We start from the raw sequence: 12,318 nt of genomic DNA on the forward strand, positions 1-12,318 counted from the left end.
GAGCTTTTTAATAACCATGCTGCATGCAAAACATACACAAGGATCTTAGTACTGCATTTGAGTCAAGATGATTCACTTTAACATAGTTTCTTTGACATCAATTAAGACCATTCTATAAACCAGGATTTGGTGCCATCTTGTGGCATGACAAAGTGCAAAAAAATTCCAATAGGTGGGACTTAAGCAACTAGCTGCGAATGTTCCACTGGAAAAACTGAACTTGGGCCTCCTCGCAGCCCACTTAAGTCCTTCGCTTTGCTTTATCGTCCCTCTGGAAGAACGGTTCAGCTCCAAGACTGGCGGTATCGAACGTCTAGAAGGAGGGGGACAGCTACGGCCAGAGTCTTTGAGGGTTTTAAGTTCCACACTGTTAAAATATTTGTCACTGACAATGGTGTCCCTACCACATAGGACCGCAAATTTGTCCATGTTATGTTTAGTATGACAGATGATGAAGCCAGAAGATAATAATAATTTAAAAAAAAAAAGCCAATAGCGCTCCGCGGCGGGTGTATGATTTCCACCAGGTTTTAAGTTATTACTTTGATGACTCGGGAAGACTTCAATCTTACTAGCCCCAAGTGAGCCCAAAATGCTAAAACATAGAAGCGGACTAAAGTATGAAATGTAGTAACAAAAAAAAACGTTAGACTACATGTCCAAGCAAACGTCACTTTATCAACTTGTCCATTCCAATATGAGGAACCAAACGCAGAGCTGCAACAGCTGAATACTAAGAACTTCTCAGATGTCACCCTAAACCTTCTTCTAAATTACAACCAATAATGAAGCTGTAGGAAGAAATACGATTTCTGATATCTGAAGCCAAGTAGGGGTGGTGGGGGGGTTCGGGGTTCAAATAACTCTGCTAAGTCGACTTCAAAAATTGGTCGATGCAAAATTTTTGCCTCGAAGCTCCGCCGTGACCCATATTAAAATAAAAAATTATAAAAACAAATAAAAACAAGTCCCGCCCAGAACCATGTTTGCACCTCCGGAACCAATGTTTCACGTGGACGGACATTTATTGCAGACGGACGCAGTGTTGCACCACTGATAATCTTTGCCAAAAATGACAGAGGAGCGCCTATAAGTGATTTTTAAAGCACTGTTAGATGTGTAATGTGCATAGCATGATTTATGAGTGAGCTGAATGGTAGTTAGTGTTTTCTGACCTAAAATGGTAATCGCTAGCGCACTCATGCTAATCACGATTGCTAACCATTTAGCATTTTGCTGTCTCAAATTCTGTACACCAAATTTATACCATACATTCAGTACTAACATTTGCAGTTAAGGATCCCGGGCCATCTTTCACAAATAAGAATAAAATGCATATTAGTTGTAAAAAAAAAAAAAAAAAAAAAAATAGTTGGGGGTGATTATTATTTGATTATTTGACCAATAATCAATTCTAACAAGATTCATTAGTGACATTCTTGAAGCCAACTAATCATTCTTTTAGCAGGTGTTGCAACTCAAACTCCATTTTTTTCCTTAAAACCTTCCGACTGCTTGTATTCAGGTCTTTAATCTTGTCAATAGTTTTAGGGTCCGTCCCTCATATCTTCAATCTCAAAAATGGCCGAGGTTTTCAAGAGTGGTATGCGCTATGCATAATTTGAAGTGGACTTTTCATGCTCACTTTTCATTGATTTTTATCTCCTCACAATGTAAAACAGTTCCCAAAGTGCCTTAGTATAACATGTCTGTGACATGATTGTGTCAAAATACCCCGAAGGTCATGTTTTAAATCCTGTTAGTGAACGCTAATCTGTGCATCCAACAAAATTCAATGCAGTTCTGCTTACCTTTTTGTTTTCACATAGTGTTTCATACAGTGACTGGCTGTGGCTTTAATGCGGCAGATCATTCACCCAGCCTCGCAATTCGTGGCTTCAAGCTTTCACACATTTTCAGAAATAGGCAGCTGACAACAGATTGACTTGGTGGTTTAATTTCAAGCTTCACACACTCCAGAGACCCAACTATCTGTATGTAAGCAATTCAACTTCAATTCTCCGTAATATGTGCCCTTTTACAGAATTTCTTATACATGATGCAGGAAAAATATCAACTTCAGGGATTGTTTGTCTGTGGAAGACAGCGTTTGAATGGACCACATGCACGGCAATGCATTAAGCATTCCGGTGGAAGGGATTACGAGGTGTACGAGTTTCCAGTGTCCACGTTTCATGCTCGGTTTTGAGTTTCAACACGTTCCCCACATTGCCACTATGCATTTGACTTCCGGCTGGTAGCATGACACTAACTCTGAAGCGTCGAGTACATAGTCCATTGCTGACCCGCAATCCTTTTCAACTTTTAATGGTCTTTATCAATTTTCTTCAAACTGTTACTGATTGTTTCTGTTTTTCAAAGCAATAATTTTGAATCATATCCAAACCATCGTGATAAATTAGTCTTACTGAAATCCTAGAAAGAAAACAAAAACAACTGGAGTTGACGAGCAGCCACCCGTAACCATTTTAAATAATGTTGAATTTAAGCTCAGAATTCTGTGCCTCATCACATTTTGCATCATGGAAAAACCACCATCCCCACAACAAGTAAGAATTGGGTATTAGGTCAACGGAAAAAAAAACAATGAAAATGGTCAACAGCATTGTTTGAAAAAGAAACATATTTTGGGTGGAGTGTGCTGAGGGGAAGGCAAACCTCGGTGGACTGGCTCTGGCTGCACTTGAAAGAGAAGCGCTCAAATACTCTGTGTGTGGCCTCGTGCTTCGCCACACTTTGCAATGACCGACAAGATCCAGGCGCTCCAACTGTAGGAGATCTATAACGCATACTACGGGCGTAGTGGGACATCATACAGCTTCGTCAACATGTCTGCACTTTGTTTGAGGGGAGCAACTGTCATCATCTTTGAAAGGTGTGGACTAACACTCATGCAGTTTGTCTGCTTGACTTTGCTGTGACAGGACCTCAAATCTAAAGGCAAAAATAGCAAACTGAACTGGATTAGACTGCGTATCCTTTGTAGGGTTAAAGCCCATCTCGTGGTTATTGTCTTACCTCTGATAGAGATCAACTGATATGATGAACAGATGTGGCCAAATGCTGTTGGGTGCTTCGGTTGGTTGCTCAATTGTTCATTTCTAGCATCTCCATCGTTTCTAGCTGAACTGCTTCCACTAACATGGCTGCGAACAGAGAAAGAGGGGCAAGTTTACAACAGCACAGGCAATTGTTGGCAGCGTAGACATTTGGTTGCGAAATTCAATGACTCTAGCGACTATTTTTGATAAAAGCAACTAGTGACATTAATTACCGTGGAAAAAAAACAGACAAAATGAGCCGAGTCATTTTCACCGGTTTTCCATATGACAAGATATATATTTTATGGATATGTGTTTGTGTGTATTTACGATCATTTTATTATTTGGAATTATCTTGCAGTTTTTCCTCAGAGGGAGTCCTCTCCTTTGGGCGGGGCTGCCATGGTCCTGCCTCATGGCGTCCTCCGTCGCCATGTGTGGCTCCTCTTGACTGAGGTTCCATGCTGGCGTCCTGTGGCCGTGGTCTGTTGTCTGATTTTGGTGCAGACGTCTCCCTGAGATGGTGTTTCCTCACCTGGCTTCACTTCCCCCGACCATAGGTTATTACTTTTATTTTGATCTGCATGTATGTGTCTTTTTGGATGAGCAGCGGGAGGGGGCTAACGGTGTAGAGCACTTTGAGTAGCATGACATTGTAGGAAATCTGATTTATAAATGAGATTTGATTTGACCATGTAACTTATTACAAATTGTTTTGCGGTCCACCAAGTTATGGCTTGTGAAACCCCCAGGGGTACGAGCACCCCAATTTGAGACCCGTTAGTCGAATAAACCCCAGTGTATCAGGAGGGGCATTGAAAACATTATGGACTTCAGTAGGAAAAAGCCAGGCCCATCACTACCTGATTTACTCAATGCTCTTCTATGAAGCCTCCAAAATATCCACTCCATCCTGGTTCCCAACTTCTCTTGATGAGCACCCTGCTCTCCTCATTGTGACAGCAGCTAAGGTGAGGATGACTTCAGAAGACAAACCCCCTACAATCTACAAATCCTGATGGTACAGACTCTGAAAGAAAATGCAAGTAGGGCATGAAGGGCATTTTCAACATCTCACTGTCCCATCTCATCGACGATCATTCCTGTTGCGAGGGCCTCGACGTCTCCATTGGCAGACACCTACCAATGTGTTAATAGGACTCCTATGTGATGTGTAATTTAGTTCTGCCTTCGACACAATCAATCTGTCAGTGACTTGACAGACTTGGTAGTTCATTCTGTAAACAGATCTTGTATTTTTTTACCCACAGACCCCACAAAGTGTCTCTAAGGATTAACAACATATCATAGCCTGAGATCCCAATGCCTCGCTCAAGGGCACCTCAACCGAGCTCAGGACAAGCATCCCAATTGCTAGATTTTGGAACAGAGCCTTCAAACCCTCCGGTCCACAAATCCTTACTAACTGAGATCTTCTCCCGCCCCTAAACAGTTGTCACCAATGGACAAATCCCAGGAAAATAAGACTCGAGCAACAAATTTCCTTCGCCGGGATGAAACGGCGCCACTCGTCCATGGGCATCCTCTTCCTCTTGGAGCTGACTGACCTTTGATCATGATCCAAATCCAGACTTTTAGTGCTCATTTGAATTGGCATTCTAAAATTCATTGTACTATACCACCAAAAAAAGACACTGCTGAAACAGTCCACTTAGGCCACAGGCGGGCAGAAGTGACTCTTCAAAGTAGAAGCTTTGTCATCTCATTTAACAGCTAAACATTTTAAATTGAGCTGACCTTTAAGTGTCCCTTCCCCCTCCTCCTTTCCATTGATATTGGAGGTGATCTGAAGCGGCTCATATGGAATCATTCACTGCAGCAGCCATGTGTAAGAGGATGCTGGCAAGAGGGAAGTATTATATGTCTTTATAATTACCCTACTGTTTTCTTTGGGCTTATCTGGTCCACTCATTAAACAAACTAGTTCTTATCAAAGTGATGAGAGTTGTACTGGAAACAGAAATGGAAGTCTTAAACAAATATGGCTCCCAGAACTGACCTGGTTTGAGAGTCCAATTCTCATGTATGGATGAGTCTTTCATCTTTCAACAGTCATGGAGCGTACTTGCTTGTCTTCTCTTGGTGAGTCACTTAGAGTGTGTCTCGTGACCTTGAGAAGAAACCTGGTAGCTGAGGACTATCATTAGAATCCAAATATATTTGTGTATATATATATATATATATATATGAAAAGAAATGTATTTTTGTTTTGAATTTGTATGATTAAAAAAAAAAAATCACCAAGTATATAGAAACATGTCTCAAAATCATTAAAAATCATACCATTGTAGCCGCTCTCAAACACAGTGGGCGTGTCCACTGAACGCGTGAAACCAGACCCCGCTTAAAAATTGGATACCACTTTGTCTAGTACATTTGTTTGACCAGCTATTAATATTAAATTGACCTTATTTGGCGTGGGTTTTCTCTAGGTCCTCCGGTTTCCTCCCACATTCCCAAAACCTTGCATGGTAGGTTGATCGAAGACTCTAAGGTGTGCATGTGAGTGTGAATGATTGTTTGTCTATACTGTATGTGCCCTGCGATTGGCTGGCGACCAGTTCAGGGTGTACCCCGCCTCTTACCCTGAGTCAGCTGGGATAGGCTCCAGCATGCCCGCGACCCTAGTCAGGTGCACTTGGTTCTCTGAGACACCAAATAAATAGCAAGCTCACAGTGGCACAACAGGACAAAGTTGGGACTTTTGGATGCCAAGAGGACTTCAAAGCAGCTCAAGTCATAGGCTGAAAGATTGGTGGCATCAATCAGGCACAGTCATCGCTGAAGTTTTTTCCCCCTCTTGGCGTCTTGACTTTGTTAGCACACAAACACATAGTGGGGGTGAGTCACTGGCTTGTTTCAGGTGTCTTTTTGTTGGTGGAGTTCAGAAATAGTCCAGAAACTCAGGATTTCCATTGTCTTGGCTACATGACTCTTCTAACAAATACTTTTGTGTTGTTTTGCATTAGTAACACTTAGTCATAGCTGCAGACCTTCTGCAAGGTAAAAAAAAAAAAAAAAATCACTGAATTGTGTATTTTTGTTTATTTATCTAACCACCTTCTGGCAGTCAGCTGTTTTTACCATCAGTAGCGTGCATTCTGACAAGAATGAGGCAGTAGATGTCGATAAATGGCTGCACACAAACACAAAATTGTGACTTGAGCATTGAAAAGGATACAAGCAATTTTTTGGGGGACTTTTCATTAGTTAGCTGACTGCTTTGTGGTTCATGGAGACTCGCGAAGAACATTTGGATCAGACAGGCAGGACTACCATTTACAGTCTTGGGCGGGAAGGGAACCGTTCCATCGTGGCTCGAGAGCTGAAAAGAAAACAAACTCCTGTAACAAAAGTTGAAACAATCATATCATGGAGCTACATATTTGTGTTCACTTGTTTGTAGCTAGCAGACTAAGCTCTTAGAGAATGAGGGAAAACATTTGTTTTATATGGACTCTTCCATTTGCATTCTGAGGCAGGGAGGATGAAGCATTGAAAAGAAAACGATTCAGAACTTTAAAGGTACATTATGCAAGTTATCAAATGACTTGCAATATTTGACTGTAGCCTAATTTCAGTCCCTGAACTAAAAGTTTCCAAAGAATCAAAACACAGTACGGAGAGTCACTGAGCAACGAAAGGTTACCAGTAATGTAGTAATGCCGATAGATTCATTTATTTATATATATATATTATTGACAATTGTGCAAATGATGCAGCGTCCTCTAGCAATTTAGGGCAGTTTGAAATGACTAGCAGAGCAATATTCTGGAACAGTGTCAATTGTGAAAATGGTGCAGATGCTTCTCAACCACATGAGTGGCCAGTATTGGTCAACAACAGATATGCAAATAGTGCAGAGTGGCGAGACTGCTACAGTGCATGAATAATGTATAATTGGCCCGACAGAAATGTGACAACAATCTCAAGACAAAATTGGCAGCATGATACAATGGAATTGTGGGTTAACTGTTTAAGAAGTGAATGGCAAGAGGGAAGAAGCTGTTGGAATGTCTGCTAGTTTTAGTTTGCATTGTTCGATAGCGCCTACCTGAGGGAAGGAGCTGGAAGAGGTGGTGACCAGTATGTGGAGGGTCCAAGAGGATTTTGCATGCTCTTGTCTTAGTGCTAGCAGCGTGCTAGTCCTCTAGAGTAGGTAGGTGGGGTACCGACAATTTTTTCGCAAGTTTTGATTGTCCGTTGCAGTCGGAGTTTGTCCTTTTTTGTGGCAACACCAAACTAGACTATGATGGGTGAACACAGGACTGATTCGATGACCGCTGTGGAGAATTGCCTCAACAGCTCCTGTGGCAGGCCGTGCTTCCTCAGAAGCCGCAGGAAGTACATCCTCTGCTGGGCTTTTTTGAGAATGGAGTTGATGTTGGTCTCCCGCTTCAGGTCCTGAGAGACTGTAATTCCCAGGTACTTGAAGGTCTCGATCATGGTTTCCACTCCCGTCCACTCCCGGTGACTTTGTTGTCATAGTTCCCGCTCCCGATGACTTTAGCTCATGCTCAATCCCGTGATTAATAATGAAATTCACTCTTGTTCTGCGGAATCCACAGGACTGTATGAGAATCTCGAAAAATGTCAGCCTTTAATCCAAACCATACCGCTATACTTCGCACTTTGGCATGTAATAATAACATTAATAATTAGACTTACTTGAATGTTGAGTGTGACGCCAGGAAACCGAATTTCTCATCAGGACTTTTTAAATGTTGGTTTGTGGGAGAATTGTGGTGATAGAAGAGTCACTGATCATTTCTTGGCTTCCATTCAGGGATTTTTACATTTCGTGGCAACGTGAAACTCCAGAACCCCCAAATGGCAGCTACAAAATAGCGTGAAATTCTAACATCCCATGAGCGATGCTGAACGTGCTGTAAAACATATAGCGAATATTCCATCTCTAGTTTAGGCATCAGTGTGTTTGAGTGCATTCGTTTCGACAGGGTTTGCTTTATTGTGTGATTGTGTACATCCATCCATCCATTTTCTGTACCGCTTATCCTCACTAGGGTCGCGGGCGTGCTGGAGTCTATCCCAGCTATCTTCGGGCAAGACACCCTGAACTGGTCGCCAGCCAATCGCAGGCCACATGTAAACAAACAAGCATTCGCACTCACATTCACACCTACGGGCAATTTTCGAGTTTTCATGAACCTACCATGCATGTTTTTGGGATGTGGGAAAAACACGGGGTACCCGGAGAAAACTCAAGCAGGAACGGGGAGAACATGTGAACTCCACACAGGCAGGGCAGGAATTGAACCCCGGTCCTCAGAACTGTGAGGCAGATGTGCTAACCAGTCAAGCGCCGTGCCGCCATGATTGTGTACATATGTGATTAATTTAATGATTCAGCAGGCAGAATCTCAAAACCCTGAATCAGCACTTCTTCCTCTTCTGTCCACAAAGGGAATCCCCCCTGATCCCCCCACAAAGTCCTTGAGCAAATAAATTCAGTCCTCACACATTCAAAAGGGGACCTTATATCTTATAACGTGGCCGCAACAGTATGGAATATGGACATGGTTTTGCTTGTTTGCACCAAAAACAGCTACAGTACTTTGAATAGCACAGCTCATGTTATTTAATACAAAAGCAGGACTACATGGTACCTTTTTTTTGCTAATATCGTTCCATCTGATTTGTTGTTATAGTCTGAGGTAAATTGATCTCGGAATAAGAGTCAATAAAACAAGAGTCAAGAACAGAGCCAGTGACTCACTTTTGTAGAATTAACCAGCAACTTCTGTCAATCACGTTCATCCATCATACTCATACTGATACTTGGTATCGAGACAATACAAAGTAAATACATGGCCAGTATTGCTGATACGGACACCAATACATATGGCGACACCTTTTCATAATGATGGTGGATGAGGGCATTTTTATGACCTTTAAGTGTTTTTGTGATTTTATTCCTTTTGGATTATTCATTTGTTGAAATCCAAGACTGAATCTGGGCAAATCTACAGTATACCGTAGGTAAATACTTAATACATAATGAAACAAATGTTCAAGAGTGGCAGAATAGAAAAGTTATCCCCAATAATAAAATAAAATAATTCCTAGTACATGTGTGTGTATTTAAAAAAAAAATAATAATCACTTGAACAAATGAAAACATTTTTTTCAGGTTCAGACTGTCAATCCTCTCTAATTTGGCCGATTGATAGACAGGATGCCACAAATACCTGATTAGGAGTTAGGCAACTTCAAGCTTTAAACGTCGATGTGTAGTAGTAATAGTAGTATTGGACTTGTCGACTAGTAGGTTTCAACCCCTAGTATCCATCAGTACCAGTACCAATGTTTGTATCAATGTTATTGATATTTGGATAGATTCGCCCACCACGAGCAATCACCCTCATATGTGCCTCATCTACTGCATTTAAAGGAAAGACAGCATGAATTAAAAAAAGAGAGCCATATAAAAAAAAAAACTTATCCGTACTAGATCGAGCCAAATGTCATGAAAAATTGACAACTCCTTGTCCATATAGTTAATACCAGTTTCACCATGGCAACCGTTTGACCTAGGAATGGATTAATTCCCATAATTAAAAAAAATATTTACGACAATAGATTACTCATCAATCAAAGTATCCACTAGACACTTGTTGGTTAGTTATGTTATTATAATCAAAGAGTGATTCAACAGTCAGTCCGTGGAAGCCCCGGGGCGATAAAGCTGATGAGAGTTCTTCTCTTTTTCATTTCACGACCCCTTTGACCATCAACTGATACACATGGTTAAAGGCAAAAAAACAAACCAAAAAAACTCCGCTCACAGCGGTCTCCTTGGGCCATGACTGACTCCTGGGACAAAACCAGCACTCCAATTATTAGATCAGGTCTCCCGGCTTTTCTTTTGGTGCTTTGAAGGATGTTGTTTTGTGTTTGTTTGAGAAATTACTGGTGTCCGGTCTGCAAAAAAAAAAAGAAGACAAGCAGGGTTAGAAATTGGAGTGATCACAAAGCAGTGACAATGCCTTTTGCCAATCTTTTACCATTGCGCTGCAACCTGACCCCCTGTCTATTTGAATGCTGTATTTGGCTAAGCGTCGCCATGGGACACACTGATGCACATCCTTTTAGTGGTGCACTATTCCCATGCATTCTACTCTTCTCCCAACAAGGCGTGGACATTTGTAAAACATCTTGTCATAGCATAAAGGCTTTTGAATATACATTTCATTATGAGAAATAACCTTTGGGCGAGCAATCGGAACAACTTTGGGGCTCGTACGGGGTCCAAAGTGTAATGGCACGGGAAACCATAACTGGCATCATGAAATGTTTTTATGCAGATTCCTTCCATTTCAGCGAGCTCTCTGCATTTGAGCATTTTTGAACAGAATGAATGCGAAATCTGTGAGTGAATAACTTTTTACGGAGCTGGGATAGGCTCCAGCACGGCCGAAACCCTAGTGAGGATAAGCGGTATGGAGAATGGATGGATAACTTTTATGGGCTGCCCAGTGGGGTTGGACCAAAGCGAATAGAGAAAACTCGTGAGCAATTGATGTACCGCCAAAGAAAGCTTTATTGCCTATTTAAGCGTTTAAACAGTAAAAATAACACAAAATATGATATCACAACACTTTGTCATTTCTAACTCACAGTTCCCTTGAAATAAATGACTTACAGATGATTTTATCTAAAAAAGTAAATAAAAATGTTCGTATACATGCACATGAACTGGACGCTCTGGAACATAATACATTTGATGAAAGAAACCCATTATAGTTTGTTTGGGAAGGCATTTTTATCATGTGACTTTTGTTTACTCTGGTAACATAATCTGAGGCCTTGGCGGAGATAACATCAGTGCAAGGGACAGCTTTATTGAGACTATCTTCCCAATCAGCGGTGAGGCAAGAAATCAGTGACAGTCTCTAAACTGTGAGTTCAGTAAAAGTGCATGCGGATCTTTATTATAGTCACGTAAAGAGATAAAGCAAACATATCAGGAAATTATGCTACACCGCTCATCCGCAAAACAAGAATATTCTGAAGTTCAACCACTATAGAGATTCTGTATAACCATTTTAAGATAAGTAGTTCGTCATAGTGGCCATTTGAGGTGGCAAATGTTTGCAGGCTAGCAAACTGAGGCCTTGGCTAATGTTGGCTGGCTAATTGAGGGGATTTTCAGGCATATACCGCTATCAAATGGCTACTTTGCTCAGATTAGAGAGCAATTTTGAGGGACTTTTAAAGCAACCAGCAAATATTAGCTGGCTAACAGAAGGATTTACCAGGCAAAAAGCTGATTTAAAGCGCTTTCAGTGAAATAGTAATAACAATAATAAAGTTGCTAACTAAGAGAATTATTAGGCAAATAGCAATCTGCTGTCTGGGTCAGTGGAACTTGTGACTCGAGACTGAAAAAAGTGAGTCACATACCTGTTCTGGGTGTGTCAATTGTTACTGGGGGTTTTATGTGCTTTATTTTGAAGGAGATAAAAGTGTCAAGAATGTGCAGCTGTAGCAATGGTTGTTGAATTGATGCTATTACAAACGTTCTTATTTTCAGAGACAAGATGGCAAAGCGGCGGAACAGCGGGCGACTGGTTAGGAAGTCTGCCTCACAGTTCTGAGGACCAGGGTTCAATTCCCGGCCCCGCCTGTGTGGAGTTTGCATGTTCTCCCGAGCCTGCGTGGGTTTACTCCGGGCACTCTGGTTTCCTCCCACATCCCAAAAACATGCATGGTGTGAATGTGAGTGCGAATGGTTGTTCACATGCTTGTATGTGGCCCGCGATTGGCTGGCAACCAGTTGAGGGTGTACCCCGCCTCCTGCCCGATGACAGCTGGGATAGGCTCCAGCACGCCCGCGACCCTAGTGAGGAGAAGCGGCTCAGAAAATGGAGGGATGGATATGCATTTTCAGACCAAGTACAACCCCTATTCCAATGAAGTTGGGACTTAGTGTTAAACATAAATAAAAACAATACAATGATTTGCAAATCATATTCAACCTATATTTAATTGAATACACTACAAAGACAAGATATTTAATGTTCAAACTGATAAACTTTATTGTTTTTAGCAAATAATCATTAAGTTAGAATTTTATGGCTGCAACAGGTTCCAAAAAAGCTGGGACAGGTGGCAAAAAAGACTGAGAAAGTTGAGGAATGTGCATCAAACACCTGTTTGGAAAATCCCACAGATGAACAGGCTAATTGGGAACAGGTGGGTGCCATGATTGGGT

At 41.5% G+C, this 12,318-nt stretch overlaps 1 long non-coding RNA gene across 1 annotated transcript; it reads left to right on the forward strand.

Annotated features, from left to right (window-relative positions):
- Positions 1 to 1,478: 1,478 nt before the first annotated feature.
- Positions 1,479 to 5,232, forward strand: LOC133476845 (uncharacterized). The gene is made up of 3 exons (XR_009788156.1): positions 1,479 to 2,896; positions 3,424 to 3,622; positions 4,029 to 5,232. It is a non-coding gene; the product is annotated as an uncharacterized LOC133476845 (long non-coding RNA).
- Positions 5,233 to 12,318: the final 7,086 nt, after the last annotated feature.

The sequence above is a fragment of the Phyllopteryx taeniolatus genome, chromosome 4, assembly GCF_024500385.1.
Source record: "Phyllopteryx taeniolatus isolate TA_2022b chromosome 4, UOR_Ptae_1.2, whole genome shotgun sequence".
Classification (NCBI taxonomy): Eukaryota; Metazoa; Chordata; class Actinopteri; order Syngnathiformes; family Syngnathidae; genus Phyllopteryx; species Phyllopteryx taeniolatus.